The sequence below is a fragment of the Corvus cornix genome, chromosome 1A (genome assembly GCF_000738735.6).
Source record: "Corvus cornix cornix isolate S_Up_H32 chromosome 1A, ASM73873v5, whole genome shotgun sequence".
In the NCBI taxonomy this organism is placed as follows: domain Eukaryota; kingdom Metazoa; phylum Chordata; class Aves; order Passeriformes; family Corvidae; genus Corvus; species Corvus cornix.
Genome location: NC_047057.1, coordinates 38,857,643 through 38,874,187, shown reverse-complemented (window position 1 = coordinate 38,874,187; position 16,545 = coordinate 38,857,643). Strand labels below are relative to the sequence as shown.

The 16,545-nt window shown below is 37.7% G+C and overlaps 1 long non-coding RNA gene across 4 annotated transcripts in view; it reads right to left on the bottom strand.

Moving 5' to 3' along the window:
* LOC120411929 overlaps positions 1–16,545 on the bottom strand; it is a 46,435-nt gene that overhangs the window by 7,962 nt on the left and 21,928 nt on the right. Inside the window, exons 3-7 of one of the 4 annotated variants that reach the window (XR_005604519.1) lie at positions 9,096–9,261; positions 8,198–8,272; positions 5,220–5,377; positions 3,083–3,865; positions 227–279 (exon numbers count right to left, since the gene is read on the bottom strand). This is a non-coding gene — a long non-coding RNA (uncharacterized LOC120411929). The other 3 variants (XR_005604518.1, XR_005604517.1, XR_005604520.1) reach the window with 3 other exon arrangements.

Here is a 16,545-nt window from a genome sequence, read left to right as displayed (position 1 = left end):
AAAGTCATGCATCAGCTTAAAAAATAGTGATAAGCAGTGTAGTGCCTTGCCAAGTGAAGGTATTCTGAGTCTGAAACATAACAGGGCCCAAACACAGTGCATGACATTTACTCTGTTTTCCAGACTGATATTTCCTTTCATTTTCTTTTGGAATCTTCATCAGTTTGAGTCTCTTCTTTCTCTGAATCCATATAACATTGTCCCAGGTTCTGTCCGACTTCTTTTGTTTTGTTTTATGTAGAGATGTGAGGATGGACACCAAATTTTATCTCAATAGCTCTAGTCACAACATTAAAAAAAAAAAGAAAGCATACCTTCATTGGAGGCTTTATTGTAGAGTGTTAGTTCACTGGACAGTTTTTGTTTTTAAACAAGTGATACTTTATTGAATCATTCATGGAAGTACCCAGCTGCATGAGCACACTGCTCATGTTGTCTTGTGAGTTTCTGGCTGTAATAATGTGATCAGTTTTATTGCTGAAAAGACTCCTTTGACACTGGTTTTCCCATTTTTACCTCCCAAATATCCCAGAATGCTAATTAACAGGAATAGAAGTAGCAAGCAAATATGATGGAGGAAAAAGCACTCGATGTAAAGCAACAAAAGTATTTGGTCCAGTTGGTTTTGTTTGGGACATGCAAGTAAAGAAGTGCACACTTTACAGTGATACATGTGCACAGTTTGGCAGAGGTTTTATAGCTGAAATTACACTATTCCCCAGCTACAAAGAAGAGTCCTAAACAAATCTCTTAAAAGTTCTTCTTGCACCTTTTTGTATCAACATTGGTTTCCAGGAGTGCATCTAAGAAAGCCATTGTATAAACATTTTTGCCAGCATTTACTATGATACTTAACTAATTCTATCATATGGTCTGTTTTCCAACTTTTTTTTATTATTATTATTATTTTCTGAGAATATAATTATGCTGGTCTCCAAAAAAGGATTCAGCAATTTTCCCTGTTTAACGGGAATGACGAAATGTTGGAAGTATTTGAAGCCCAAGAAGCTCCTGAAAAGATTTATAGAAGTTAATGCTATAACTGTCCAGCCCTGGAGAGTTGCCATTTGGGAGGGCCCTGCTTAGACTTTGAACTTAATTTGTCAGTATAATGTCTTTAAAAAGTAATCTCCAGCACTTCAGTTGTCTCCCCAAAACTGTAACTCTGGCAAACCAGGGCAGATCTGCGTGAGTCCAGGATGCCAGAGGGATTTGTCACAAAGATATTCACAAAAAACAGTGAAAACCTCCTATGCTGTAAGCATCTTCTGTCACTCCCTTGCTGTGTTTTATTGGCACGAGGCAGTCAGAGAGCAAGGGCTTTGTGGTTCCTTTATGCCCCAATAATCCTGGCTACTAAAATAGCCCTTTTGAGACTGCTGGCATCTACACTAGCCTTTAAATTCTTTGCCATACACCAGCCTCAAAAGGGTTCCACAACCAGGAGAAGATAAAGTTGGCCTAAAGCCAGTTTTGCACAACCTGGGTGCTGCGCTGGGCACTCCCTTCACCACTCGGATGGTCTGAGCTTGCTTTTGTGATGAAAAGTTTATGCAGAAATAGCAAGAATGTATTTTTACAGTGAGCTTGTATTATTTTCTTTCTGCTCCAGTTGAAAGCCTAATGGTAAGGGACATAGCCTCTGTGAAATACTGTGAATTATTATGTAGTACACATAGCCTATAGTATTTTTGGTGTAAGCTCCAGGCTGCTGAGTGAATTAAGAAATTATTAATCTCCTTGCTGTCAAGAGACAACTAAATTTCTTCAGCTGAAGAGCACTACTGGTCAGCTGTCACTGAAGTAACACATTCCTTTTTAAGAAATCCTTGGCTAATGTATTCATCTGTTTTGTGAAGAAAAACATCTGTGTGTTGTGCCATCCACAAAACCTTACGCACAGCGATGTGTAAGTTGATGTATAACTTTCTAGTACACTTAGAAGGGCTTCTAAGACAACCAGCCATTGACTTTGGCAGCTTAAGCCATCTACTCTAGACTGATGCATGGTCTAAAATAAATCATATCTGTGTCACAAGCTAAATATCTGGAGTCTGTTTCTCTCTTAGTAAAAACAAAATCTATTCTAGATGTGAATTGCTGAATTTTTAGCAGCAAGTAAAAGCTGTAACGAGTCTTAATCTAACTGCCTTGGGGTACTGACCAAATCATTTTACATAAAGATAGAAATGAATGCCTTACATACTTGTAAGCTGAGATTTCTGTCAATTGAATTTTTAACACAGCATTTCAGATCTTCTCCAAAAAATACTCATGGAGTAAAATCCTGGTCCCAATTAATGTAATGCCAAACCTCCTACTGACATTTGTGGGGCAGAGATTTATCTCATAGCCTGAAAGCTGGTAGTAACTTTAACTCACTGGACTGAAACCTGAGATCCAGAAGGAAGAGCATACATTAAATAGATAATTCGTTTATTTCTAGCCTGTATGCCAACAAGCAAGTAATAGTACGTTTGTATCATTTCCAATGACACAAAGAAAGCAGCTACTTCCTACAAGTAGTACAAGATGCAACAAATATTTGTCCCGCCCTATTTTTTCTACCTTCAGAAAGATAGGCTGTATTCTGAAATATTTCATTTACTTCCTGAACCAAGATCATAGTCACTGCTTTTAAGAAAAAGAATTGCTTAGATTATATCTGTAGATAGTGCCCTTCATATTTAATGTGCAGAATTCTAAAGCACACAAAATTAAGTAGGAGTTTTGGTTTTGTTTATTATATATATATATATATACACACACTACTTAAAAAGATTTGTCTGCATTTGTGAATACTTACAGATTACTCTTTGAGTGAAAATTATAGAATAATTTATCTCTTACCAACTAATAATTAAATGAAACACAAACCAAGATATTTCTAAACAGTTTTTAAATCAGCTGTAGATATACTGGGAGACATTTCATTATCTTTTTGAATATTACATGTGCCTTTCCGATGGCATGGTCTGTCAAAGCAGCAAGGAAACAAATAATTTCAAGAGTTTTCCCAGTGCAATAAGCAACAAAAAAAGTAGATAGCCAGACACCTACAAGCTCTTAGAGATGAAATTACCTGCAGTGAACTTCAAGGGGAGAGCATATGTTGCAGGAAGGCAGAGCTTGGATGCAGCACAGCCAGGCAAGTCGTGTGCATCTGATTCGCCAGCTCAGTGTCCTGGTAAATGAGGTTGTTAAGAAAGAGAGTTCAATTTTAGAAGCAGGGACTCCTCTTGTGCTGATGTGCAGCACGCGGTACATGAAGCAGGGCAGTCACAGGAATGTTTCCAGTGTCCATTAGTTTCTTCACCAGATGAGCTTGGCAAAAGGAGCTCACAGACACACAAAACAGAGTCATTGCCTTGTTATAAAGAAGATCTCTGCTCTGAAGCTAAGAAAAGTGAAGTCCTTCAGAGGCATTTCCATCCAGAAAGGGGGGTCCAAAGAAGTGTTAGGCCTGTCAATCTTTTGGGTGAGACGTTGGCTCATCTCACATTAACATTTTTCTCCCCAAGTGCTCTGTTCCCATAAATAAGTCATATTTTACTTGGGGAAGCCTTTCTCAGTCACTGCTCTTACCTCCGGGGCCTGGCTGCTGAAGAACAGTCTCTGGCAGACATCAGATCCAGTCAGACCTGCTGCAGAATGGTGGCTGAGTGCCTGAGGAGCCAGGGCCAGGGGTGGGAGAATGCTGTGTCTCCACCAGGAGAGGGAAAGCAGGGGGGATGGAAGGTAAAGGGTCTGGGACTGGCAAGGCTGGCAAGGCATCACAGGGGTGGTTTAGCTCTCACAGGTATAGAAATAGCCAACTTGGTGTGCTGTGCTCCTCTCAAGCCGGGATAAACAGGCAGTGGTCATCCTGAAAGAAAAGAAGACAAAAGGCCCAAACAAGTGAGCTGTACCAGAGCAGCTAGCCATTCCATAATAAATATATACTAGTCCTCAACTGATAACCATAGTAAACAGGACAGTGAGTGTTTAGATAACCCTGGTCTCTTTCTTCAACATTATGCTATAAATCAGGTTTCCATGGAAAGGAGCTTTTCAAGTAAAACAATGCTTCCTTGTTTAATCTTAATATTAAAATTAGCCATAGGCATTTGAGTTGTATCAAAACTTACTCCAACCTTGAATGAAAATGGAAAATTAAGTTTTACCACTGTTTAAACATCACAAATGAAATGGCAACCAAAGATTTTCAAAGATCTGTGGTCAAATAAGATATTTAAAGACCAAGTCCCAGTAGGTGCTTTAATTAATGTGCTTGTCTTGACTCACGGAATTCAATAGTAAGATTGCCGTTTGCACGAGTGAGAAAGACATTCCTCAATTTGCCATGCTATTTTCTCATCTAGGGATGGACCAAAACTATGGTCTAGAGCTATTCAATCTGGTTGCCTTAGCAGATTTGCATTGAGTAGGTCTTGTCCTATTGCAGCACCAAATAAAGATTTACCAGGGGGAAGCCATTTTAGGAAACTTCTGAATCTCCTACACCACCACTCCTCACCTGCCCCTGCTCGCTCCTCTCACCCCTTCACAGATTCACAGCATATACTCCCACATCTGTTCCCTTCAAAGACCCTTTCAAATAAATTCAGCCCTGAATGGAAAGGCAGGCCATTGGTTATTGGTTAGCACTGGACAAAATATTTTATCTGAAGTTAATTTTTTTCAGGAAAAAAAACCAACAAAACTTCCCCTATAGCAACAAGAAACAGTCTCTGCACTTGCCTGTCTTTTCTAAGTCTGGAAGGTGATGAACTGATCTTTCTGCTTTCAGAATGTCCCACAGCATGTCTATGTGTTTTTCTGCTCACTTCCAAATTATCTCACTGTTTTCTCTCCACCTCATAATTAAGCAGCAACTTCTAATCATTGTCTTTCTCTGAGCACACAAACATAGCCAATCAGTGATTTAATGTCACAATGGAGCCTCCTGAAAGGATTGCATAGAAAACATCTTACACTGTGTGCTTTTTATCTTAACTTTTCAATAACTTCCTCTTAAGGAAGATCTTACATTCCCTCACTATTCAGACACGAGCACACATAATGATGTGTTACTATCTTTAGACTATTATGGCTCAGCTACATGTTGCTTTAATGACACACACGCAATTGCTCTCACTCGGGATCACCAACCACTGCACTCTCAGAGCTACTGCGAAGTCATTTGTTACTACAGGAAACTGGAGAAGCAAAGTACATACCCTGGGTTTCAGGGATGGTGTGAATATAGGTACAGTCTGTGGGGCCAGGCAAGAGAGCACCAACTGTGATTCTGTTTGGGCAACACACACAGGGTGTATTGATTTTCTAACATAGCACTGGAAAACAGTCTCAGCAGAGCTTGAAATTGTGAACTAAGCTGTAAAAGAAAGAAAGAGCTTCTTAAGTATCCTTTAAAATATTTAATTGACTCAAATCAGTTAAATGGCATCATAGAGGGAAAATATAACCTTCATATTTAAGGTGAGTTTCTTCAGCTTGTGTTACAATAACGTTTGTGATTTCAAATGAATAGCTGGAGTCATAGGAAAAAAAATGTGTCAGACAGAATTTATAGAATGTAAAGCAGATAAGACCTTTATGTTAACTTTTAAGTAGAAACATGTGATTCCAGCAGTACTGTTGATATTAACAGAGTCAAGGTTATGAACAAAGGATAGAATGAGTAAAATAGGTTTATAGCATGAATCACACCACTGAGTTCACATTAAAAGGAAGCAGAGATGATATATTTATCATCATAATGTGCACTTCATGACTCACCCAAACTCAAAAAAATAAAGTATGTGAATGATTAGGCAATGAAGATAGGTGTTAAGGAGGGAGGGACAATGGAAAATATTATTAAGCTTATAAAAACAACTTGACCTATTCATTAATTTGAAGATAATATGTTGCTCTTCCAATTATCCTAAAAATAAACAGAGGGGGATTTTTTTCTGTGTGAAGGACAATTCCAGCAATTTGGATGACAGTCAAATATGCTTGAATGACAGGCTGCGTAAAATGATTTAAGGATTTATTTGGCACATGCTTTTCATGTGAATCAGTATGTTTATTTTTATTATGATTCCTCACCTTCATGCTTGTAAGACCATTAATCCCATCTTTATAGTTCAGAAACTGGATGAAGAGTGGCAGCTGTAACATCTAAAGCATCAAGCTTAACCCATAGTGTGAAAGTTTTTTCTATCAGATCATTTTGGGTATTACAGTTATTGTTGATTTGGATCTTCTTTTTTTAACTTTATTTTATGTATAACTCACAAATTGCCATCTTAAAAAGGTCAAATGCTTGAAAACCTTGCAATAGTACATAGTTTATTGGTACTGCCAGCTCTAAATATCTAAATATTTTTCGGGTTTTTTTCTGTTTAGAGCTGGAATTGTGGTTTTCACCATCTTCCTATTTCAAATTCCCATTGTCTGCCACTGGTCTACATGGGGCATGGCTACTAAACATCTTTCTGGCCAAATGTAAGTATCTCAAATAGGACTCTCAGTTGTTGAGCTGTTTATCTGGCTTCCCCTTCTAGTCAGTGGGGAGAAAGAAGGTCTTACAAGATTCAAGTAGTTTCATCCAAAGGTAGGCATTTAAAAAGCCTGAGATAAATCATGTCTCCAAATACCTATTTCTTTCTTCTGTGAGGCAGAGCCCTGGGAAGCTGGCTCAGGGGTTCATGTCTGAAGCCAGGAGAGGTGAGTTCCACACAGAAAGTCTGATTTGAGACTGAGTAAGTGGGCAAAAGGAACAGAGGATGGGCACAGTAAACGCTTCTCATGGTTACAGGGCATGACTATGCAATACGCATGGATTTGACAGGTCTAATTCACTTACCTCTTTCTTCCAACATTCAAAAAACAAGGATAAAGATAGTATGAGAGAGATTGTCAGGAAGAAGGGAAGTGATAGAAACCCACATATGGAAATGAAGAGGAGGACATATATGAAAGGTAGGCTGGGAAAAAAGGTGATGGGGGACAGAAGATGTAAGGGAAGATCTTATTTGGCTGTTTTCATACAGGGGCTGTTAGTTTCATGGGGTCTTGTCATCCCAGTCACTTCAACAGCATGCAGACACATAGCTGAATGAATCACGTGGCTAAGTATGGAGAAAGTAAGGTTGAATGAACTTGTGTAGGTAAGATCAGAGTTTCTCCCAACCAAAATTACACCTCTGGCTTTTAGCATTTCTCACTTGCACATCTCTACTTACTTAGGGACTCCAAGAATGGTAAAACTGAAGCTCCCAGGACCAGTGCTGTAAGAAATCTTTTTGATTTCTTCATAACCAAGACAAACCAGAAATCACTGCTAAACCCAGAAACAGTTTTGGGAGATTTCTGAACCAGTGACACCAAGACACATGCCTTGGAAATGTTTTTATCACTAGCTTGGAGATTGTTCACCATAAGGTTTCCAAATGGCTTTTCAGGACACTTCTCTTTCTTGCACTTAGCTTTGACAATAGGCAGAACTGAATAAAAATGTGGTGACTTGGCTTTTTCGAAGTAGGTTTGGTGTTGTTCATTGGCATGGGATTAAACATCTCAGTGCAGCAGCATGCATATTGATGTCCATAAGCAAGAAACAAGAACGTGTTAAACCACAGCTGACATATCCCTTGGAAATGATGAGCTTTGTTTATACTTATATAGTCTTAAATTGACATGCTTAGGAATCTCAAGGTTGCTGGTGAATTCAACAGACCACAATTGCTTTTCTAATCCAGATATAATTTGGATTAAATCATCTGGATAAGATAGAAATTTACCACATAAAAAAAGAACCTAGCTGTATTCTGCAACACTAATCATGCAGAATAACACCGTGTCATTAGAACACGTTACTACATTTTCAAGGATGAGTATTTGCAAGAGTAATCATAGGAGAATAGGGACAAGAATAAATGTAATTTCTAATAAGCAACAATCTGGAATCTCTTTATGTAAAAACCTTACCTGGATAGTATGAAAAAATCACTATCCTGGGATATTAGGCATAAAAAGATTCAAACTGAATTGCTTTCGTGAACATTAAACTCTTCTATGCATTTCAGTTTTTTAAAAAATTAATTGAAAACAGAAATGGCAACACTATGTCATGAGAGGAAAATAATCCATTATACATAAAGTTTCACCTAGAGATCTAATTAGCACAAACTACTGATGAACTCACCTGCAAACCTTTAATAAACTGCTGGGTTCTCCATTTAATATCACAATCTTTGTATCAGGGACTGGCTTCTGTTCACTAAAGTAAAAATAATTATTCATTCCAGAGAAAAAATATTAGTGAGGTGCAGTCAGATTAACAAACACTAGAGAATAGGGATGAGCTAGACAGAAGTACTTTCTATCCTTCTTTTAGGAAAATAATACTACTCAGTAGCACTAGCAGGAATGACAATTACTCTGCTGATTCTCTGGCTTGAGAGCTAAGGGACTGGGTTTAGTCCTGGGCTGCGTCCCAGACATCACATGTAATCTTCTGCAAATCTTTTCCAAAATGGCCTTTTATTTCTAATTCCTATGCACTTTAATTAAAGTCAATAGGATCTGTATGCACAGAAGTCTTAAAAATGAGTTTCCAAGATGTGTCAATTTGGTTAATCAGAAGTTCAACAACTCAAAGAAAATGATTGCTTGGAAATGTGGTCTCAGTGATGCTGCCTTCATTTCTTCTTTAGCAAAATGGACATAACATTTTCCGTTAACTCTTTAACAAGAAGCCCGTCCTAAAATGACTTCATCCTATATATTTTAACATGAAAATATCAACTAAAAGCATGGCAGGGGAGTGACTTATAAACATTTTAGATAGGCAATTGCACATTGATTGCTGCATGTGGAAACTTATTCCTTCCAGATTTTTGGTAATAAAAACAAAGTATGTGTGAAAAATTACTGTAGGGCTTTGCTAAATATTTACCACAATGTTTGAATACCGTTTCCCATAAAGGAGCAGCCACATTGTCAGTCTTGTGACTACAGTACTGAGGAAGGTGAAAGATAGCATCTTTGGAATGAAATTGGAGAAATATGACTCATCCCTTTTTGTTGCTTGCCAAGCTTACCTTGACATTTATTTCTTTGCTGGAGTGCAGAACTTGTTTACAGAAGTTTCCCCCATGCAAATGCATCTGGATTTCCTCTGAACTGTCATCATCCTGCAGGGATATTCAGTCTACCACCTCATGGAATTTTCTTTGTTCCTGACAGAAGTTAAATGGTGCTGTGGGCCTGAATGTTGACAGAATTCATGAGCAGCCTCGTATTTTGGAAACTTCATACCCCAGTGGGAACTCTGTGACCTCACTCTGACTTTAGAGGATGAAATCAAAACTTAGACATGATCTGGTTCAGACCTATCTGGGTGGCAGCTTTGCATCTTAGGATGATCTCAAGTGACAAAACACTGCTGAATTACTGAAAAGATTGTGATTGTTTAATGCAGTTTATAGGGGTTTATTATTTAGGTCATGTCAGTATGAGAAGGGCTGAAACCATGTATTCCTGATCTGTTTCAATTCAAAGCAAAATTCATTTGTTTAAGAAAATCACTACTGATTTTCTCTGTACAAGAAATACCTATGCAGTTAGGGATCACCTCTTTGGGGAAGGAGGGTAATTTCTTAATTTCTCTTTTACTGCAGTTCATGTGATGGTACAACCAAATCAAAACTTGGTTCAGATTAATATGGTAATGTACTGACACAAGCATAACCAGCTCTAGCATGGTTTATGCCTCCTGAACACATGTTCACAAGGGGTTTACATTTCTAACCAGGCAAGCATCTTAAATGTAGGTAGACTTGTACAGATTTTACAGTCCAGGCAATTGGACCTTGGTGCCATACAAATCAAAGCAATTCTGTTCACCTTCACAGGCTTTGTTGTGCAGTCACAAAGCAGTCACTATCACAATACTAAGGAAGCATATCCATAGTCTAAAGAATACAGATCTCTAAAATGCATTCCATTTAGACATCTACCTGTATTCACAGGTATGTTTTTTACTTCTTCGTTAAGTACTTTTGTCTTGTGATCACACTGACAAACCAAATCCTTTTAGATTATTGCACCTTATAGAAAAAATAAAATACATAATATTTCTCTCATTTAAATAGATCACAATTCTCATGACAGAAGCACCTAGGCATTAAGCAACATACTTCACGTAATAACCTTTACTTCTCATTATATTATGATCAGACATCAGAAAAGTAATCCAATTTTTTCCATGGGCTCTGTATTACTTAGCAAAACTATTTACTCCTACCTACTTCACTTTTATAAAATGAAAGAGGCAAAAAAGTAAGAATTATATTATTGCAAGACCAATCTTCAGTGACAGTATCATCAGAGGCACATTATATTTGTAATTAGTTTAAGGAGATCTGAAGCTGCTCTAAGATATAATTTAACTGAGACAATTGTAGCCAGATTGTATCTCCAGTTATTTGTTGTGTTTGGTAAAGATGATTATGTATTTTTAGTTTCTCTATTTTGTATACATCTGTTTGATTTTAATGTTGTCTATAATTGACCACATAAGTTGCTCTTTATTTAGTGCTTTTGCTGTATGGCCGTAAGCCAAACTACAGAAATAAGTAAACAGATGAGCCTAGAGGGTTGTGTGAATATATGTTATCTGACAGTCCTCAGGGACCCATGCTCCAAAAGGGATATGGGGTTTTTTTCATTTTGTTTTGTTTTGTCTTTGTGAATAGTGGTAGCAAGTTTCTTAATTTTGAGCAGCACCACCCTTTTTGAAGAAAATTATATGCCTAATTTGGGTGAATTTTTTAATGTTTATCCAATGTTTCAACTTTGAAAAAGTTAATAGGGAATGATAAGGAGCTAGCTTAAGGTGTATTACTTCCTTAGAGTGGTACCAAATGGTTTTTAGGTAAGGTTTGTTCTTATCTCTTTCTATGCTAAGCTTCTCCCAGAATCTATGGACTGTTTCTGATTTTTGTATGTGAGAACCTTCTCTCACTTTCAGCCAGGTGATCAGAAAAGCTGTACTTCTAGGGAACCAAAGCGATAAAGGACTAATTCTCATTTGCATTTCCTTCCAACCATGACTAGGTCTCCATCATCACATGGCCTTTTCCTTTAAATAAACTATTCAGTGTCAGAAATGTGAAACATGTCAAAGTTCTGGCAAGATTCTTTCTACATTATGTCATTAAAATTTTCTATTCCAATGAAGCTTCTGGGGTGAAAAAGTACACTGTGTGTACTGATGTATCTTGATTTTTGGATATGTGATAAAACCAGCTATTCCACAACTCTTCAGGTTTGGTTTGTCCTCACTTAGGAAAACAGGACAAAACAAACGGAGCTGGTACATGCTGTAAGGGAGACTTTCACACGTGTGTGCTGTGCGGTGCAATGCTCCCTCCAGGAGTGCCAGCTACTGGATCCAGTGAGAGATCCGTCTGTGAGGAATGGTCAGCACCCAGACAAGACAAAGCAATATCAACAACAAAAAAATCATTCATGCACATTTGTGCATGCTGTTTTGCTCATATGCATTAGGTACACGTACCCTTACAGCAAAGGAAAGCTACTGTTTAAAATTATTCCTGTGTACCATAGAAGAGAGAACCAAATCAGATGGTGAGGAATGTCCTTTTCCAGAGAGCATGGCCATGATTCCTGACAAGGGATCTTTTTTGTTGCAAGAGCACTAGACCAGGGTATATATTACATCACACAAGAGATTCTCTAACTTTGATTCAGCAGTTCAAACAGAAATAAGTCAGAGCACTGTGCAGCAATAATTGCTAGCTGAGGCACTAATTGGAACAAAGTGCCCTTAGGGGGGAAAATTAAAAACAAAGGGATAAGCTTCCCATGATCTTTGCACTGCTGCATCCATTTACAACAGCAAGTTCTCCATCACAGTGGGCAGGAGCAGCAGTGGGCTCTGAATCAGCTATGAAATCTAACGAGTCGCAGCAGGAGCCATGAGGCCACTCTTCAGGAGGGAGACAATGAGACTGGCTTAAAGACTTGTGTTGTTCTAGGGTTAAATGACTGAAGAAAAAAATTAAACATTTAAGTTTCTCATTGAGTATAGAGATGATAAACAACCTGCCATAATAAAAGGACCTTTCCTGTGCAAGGAACATATTCTAGTAAAGCAAGAAACATTGTTTGGTTTCTTAAGTTCCCTGGAGCAACTTGCAAAAACTATTTTTTGCATCTTCTTCATATAATTTCCCACAGCCAAAATGATTAACTGAGACCAAGAAATTGCATCTTCTTCTGGCATGATCCTAAAACTCAGAAGTACACAGAGTAGGACTTGTGAGGCTAAAATGTTCTCTGGGAACTTTAGGCACAGTCAGCCTGCTACATTTCCATTTTGGTCTTTTTCAAAATCTATTTGAATACTGTCACTGGGCAGTTCTACTCCACTGGATTACCCGTGGACAATGCATTCAATTTTTCTGGGAACAAGATCATTTTTTTTTGTCTTATTTTCTGGTTCTTTATTGAATACTTGCAAGTTTGTAAAGACACTACCTAGATAACTTTGCCTATGCTGAGTTCCTGTACGTATGCAGTGATAGTTCCCATCCTTGTTTACTTTACCCTGAACAGCAAAGAGTCAGCTGCTAAAGTCACTGCGATAATGTCTGAAAGAAAGAGTTCAATTTTGATTTTTTTTTCCATTCTGAAATCTGTTATCCCAGAGGTGCTACCACTGCTGCTGTTGGGCTCAGCCTTGGCCAGCAGTGGGTCTATCTTGGAGCCAGTGAGAATTGGCTCTGTGGGACATGGGGGAAGCTTCTGTCAGCTTTCACAGAATGCGTCCAGCAGCCCCCCTGCTACCGAAATCTTGCCATGCAAACCCAATACAAGGCCATACTGAGGACATATCACTATGCATTTGCCCTGGTCTTACATTCTTACATAAACAACTGCTATGGCCTGTCAGAGACAGGATACTGGGCTGAGTGGACTCTTTAGTCTTACCCAAACTCATTATTCCTCTTCTCCTATATTCTTGTGATGACTTGGTTTTCTGCTTCATTGACTCAGTCTCCAGTCTGCAGGGCCCATTACTTTCTTATAAAAGAAATTAGATAGACAAATTATTCTTGACAATTCCTCAAAGGCTACTACTCCTTACTTCTCGCTTTGTTATCCTCTCAGGATGCATAGAGACAGGCTGGGATATCTCTTATTTGCATTTGCTTTTGTCAAACCCACATTTTTTCCTATGGCAAAAGCCAGTAGACTTTTCTTTGCAATAATTCTTATTTAGCTTCTAGATAAAAAGTGCTAAATTATTTCTTGAACAGTTGCTAAATTCAGTAAAGACAGATCTGAGGCCTCAGCATTTAGTGACCTGTTTGGGTTGTTTATCTGAAAACGATGGTGTGAGTTACACTGGAACACCTAAATAATACATCAGAAATGTGAACAGTGTCTTTGATCATGGCATATCAGAGCAGAATGTGACATTTGCTTCAGAAGAGAAAGTTACTAATGTTGCTGCCATCTTTTAATCCATCCTTTGACCTCCATCTCACACTTAGTTGCAGCACTCTAAAAAATATTGCTTTCAGCAACTTTCCTAACGGTTGCAGAAGAGGCAAATCAGGAATCTTAAGACACACACAGTACAACAATCACAGATTTAGTTCTGACTGAAGGGTCAGAACATTTAGTTCTGACTGTATGGAGATGACAAATCCCACACTGCAAGTACCAATGATACAACAAATTACTCCATCCATTGGTTACTGCTGACATGGCCTTCTTGCAACTCAATCACTTTCATATCACAAATATATTTTTCATTCAAAGACAATGTTAGGTCTTCAAAGTCCTCCTATTTACTATTGTTTAGATAACTACAAGGTATCTCTTACTGCTGTTTTAAGTAAGCCATCAGTAACATTTTTTATTGGCTGGGTACAACTTCTAATTTTGTTTCTCTTAACATGGTAATTATGCAGCTTCTAAGAACACCTTGAGAGAAAATGAATTTAGAAGAAGTCATGGTCAATGCGAGTTTATTTTAAATTTTTGAATAGTTTTTAATTCTCTGAATCTCTAGCTAGATCTGTGCAGCTTTCTTACATATTTTCACCAGGTTTGTATATGGATGAGTATATGGCTTGACAAAATACAGGTGAAACTAATGAAATCATGGTGAAAATATGGTTTTATTCTATATTGTTAAATTCTTTAAGCATAATGTATTCCTAAGACTAGGCCCATGAGAGAAATTTCAAGGTGCTTCTGCCAAAAATCACAAGTTGAGGTGATTAACATCCCTTGCCACTTTTTTCTCTCTTTCATTATCATTTTTTCCTATTCCTATCTTGCAAAGTTAAATGCAGAACTTGTTTATATCAGCATTGTTACTAATAGCTTGATGGTGGCATGTAGTGTATTATCATGAGATAACTTAGAAATTGCTATACAAATAGTAATTAAACCATGTAATTCATCAGAATATCCCAGATTCTGAGTTGATCATTTTCATTGTGTAGCTTTAATAAAATTGAAAAGTTTAAGTCTTTTCATTCAAAAGCAAAAATTGGCTGAAGGTGAAAATAATGAATGTTTGTTCTGTAAGTTAATGATTAAATTTAAAAGATTGAATTATAAAGTTATATATCCTTAGAATACCTTCATGAATCTCAGATGCTTTTGAAATAAAAAAAAGCAAAGCAAACAAACTAAAAAAACCAAATCAACTTCTGGACTGATCCAGAGTCTGGTATCAATTCACTGTTGGGAGGTTGATTAGCCTGTTCATTTTAACTTGTTTGTTGTTCTAGTTTTATTCAGTTTACCTGAAAGCAGAAGTATACAATATAAACGCAGAACTGTCACTCTGTTTCTCTTTTGTTTGTGTCTGTTTTCTTTGTTGCTAGACAACATGTTATTTTTCAGATGATTTCCCATAATTAAAAAAATACCACTATAGCAGATAATATTAGAGAAAGTAAAACAACATACTGGTTTTTTTGTCCTAATAATGGGAAGGTATTTGTCTGGATACGGTCACAGTTGCTCCTAAGTATAAATTACTTAATTGTTTTCAGTAGGGCTGTTGTGTGAGCTCCAGGAGTAGGCAGTCTAATCTAAAGCAGAACTCTCCATCTTCGAAAGAATGTTTCTGGGATGATCTTTGCAGGACAGACTACTAGGTCACCAGGGACTGGGCAGATTGGGTTTTGTTAGTATTTTTTGTTTTGTCTTAGAAGAGAATGTAGATAATAAAGAAACTTTATTATTAAATTTTTGTTAAAATATTATTAAAATTTGTCAGACATTGTGTTCTATGACCATATACTTTTAATTCTTTGTATTGTTTAGGCAGAGAAAAGGCCACTGCCAAAATAAAGGTAGTCTTCACAATAGCTGAACACAGCAGTTGCTGACGTAGTTCGTGAGATCTTTAATAACGGCCTGGTTTTTAAGTTACAAATAAAAAAAGATTTTATGCTATTAATGTTATCCATGCAGTGGCAAATATCAGTAAATTTATTAGGTCTACAGTGGTGTCTTTTCAATAGAAAAAGGGTGAGAGTGGCACCCCATTAGTACCATCTGAATGTGTGCCTGATGCAGCTGGAACCATGTGGTTGTGTACTCACAGGGCAGATCCATCCTCCAGGATAAAAATAAATTTCATTCCATCTAAGCTTGTATATGGATGGACAGGCCTGTGTGCACAGTTTGCAAAGAGCTCTCCCTCTGCATAAACACTCTCACAAAGCCAAAGCTGGAGGCCAGTTCAGTCAAGATATGTACTGGTTTAACAACAAATTGTACTCAAGATGTTGTTTTAATTGACGTATCTGTGGGCAGTCAAACCCCTACTTTAATCTGGCTTGTATCAACTAATAAACCCACAACTTTTGTGGGAAAACAAGACCTGGCCCTACCCAAATCTTGTTCCTCTGCATGGAGTTTATAGAAAACTATGCAGCAGGCTGCATTAGTTACAGTGCAATCAAGGATTCACTAGGAGGGAAGAAAAGGACTTGTCCTCATGTGATCTCTGCATAAGATGCCTGTAATTCCTTGTGGGGGCTTTTGAGGTGACACAAACTGAGGTTATGTTGGATATGGAGGTAGAATTACAACATAAATTTATGTAAGTTTTCGGAGCACATTTAAAATTCGTAATTAATTGATTTTTAAAATATCCCTATTAGCCAAATGCTTGCAAAAGTCCAAAGATGAGCAAATGCCAGTACAGCAAGAGTAAATTTAGCATCCACCACTATGCTAAAAAAGAGTTATCCAAAACAGAAGGCACAAGGAAAGGTGGATTTCAGAGTTGTTTTATTGTTTTGGGTGGGTTTTTTTAGATTTTCCTCTGAAAAGACAGAATGATCCCCTTGGGGAAAAAAGAAGGGTCACTTAGAAGCTTTTTCCAGGGCAAGCCACACACATATACAAACCTACACGTGCAAACACAGACAGATATATACACCCTACATTGCCTCAGAGCCACTACGTCTGGCTCTAGCGGAAGAAGGC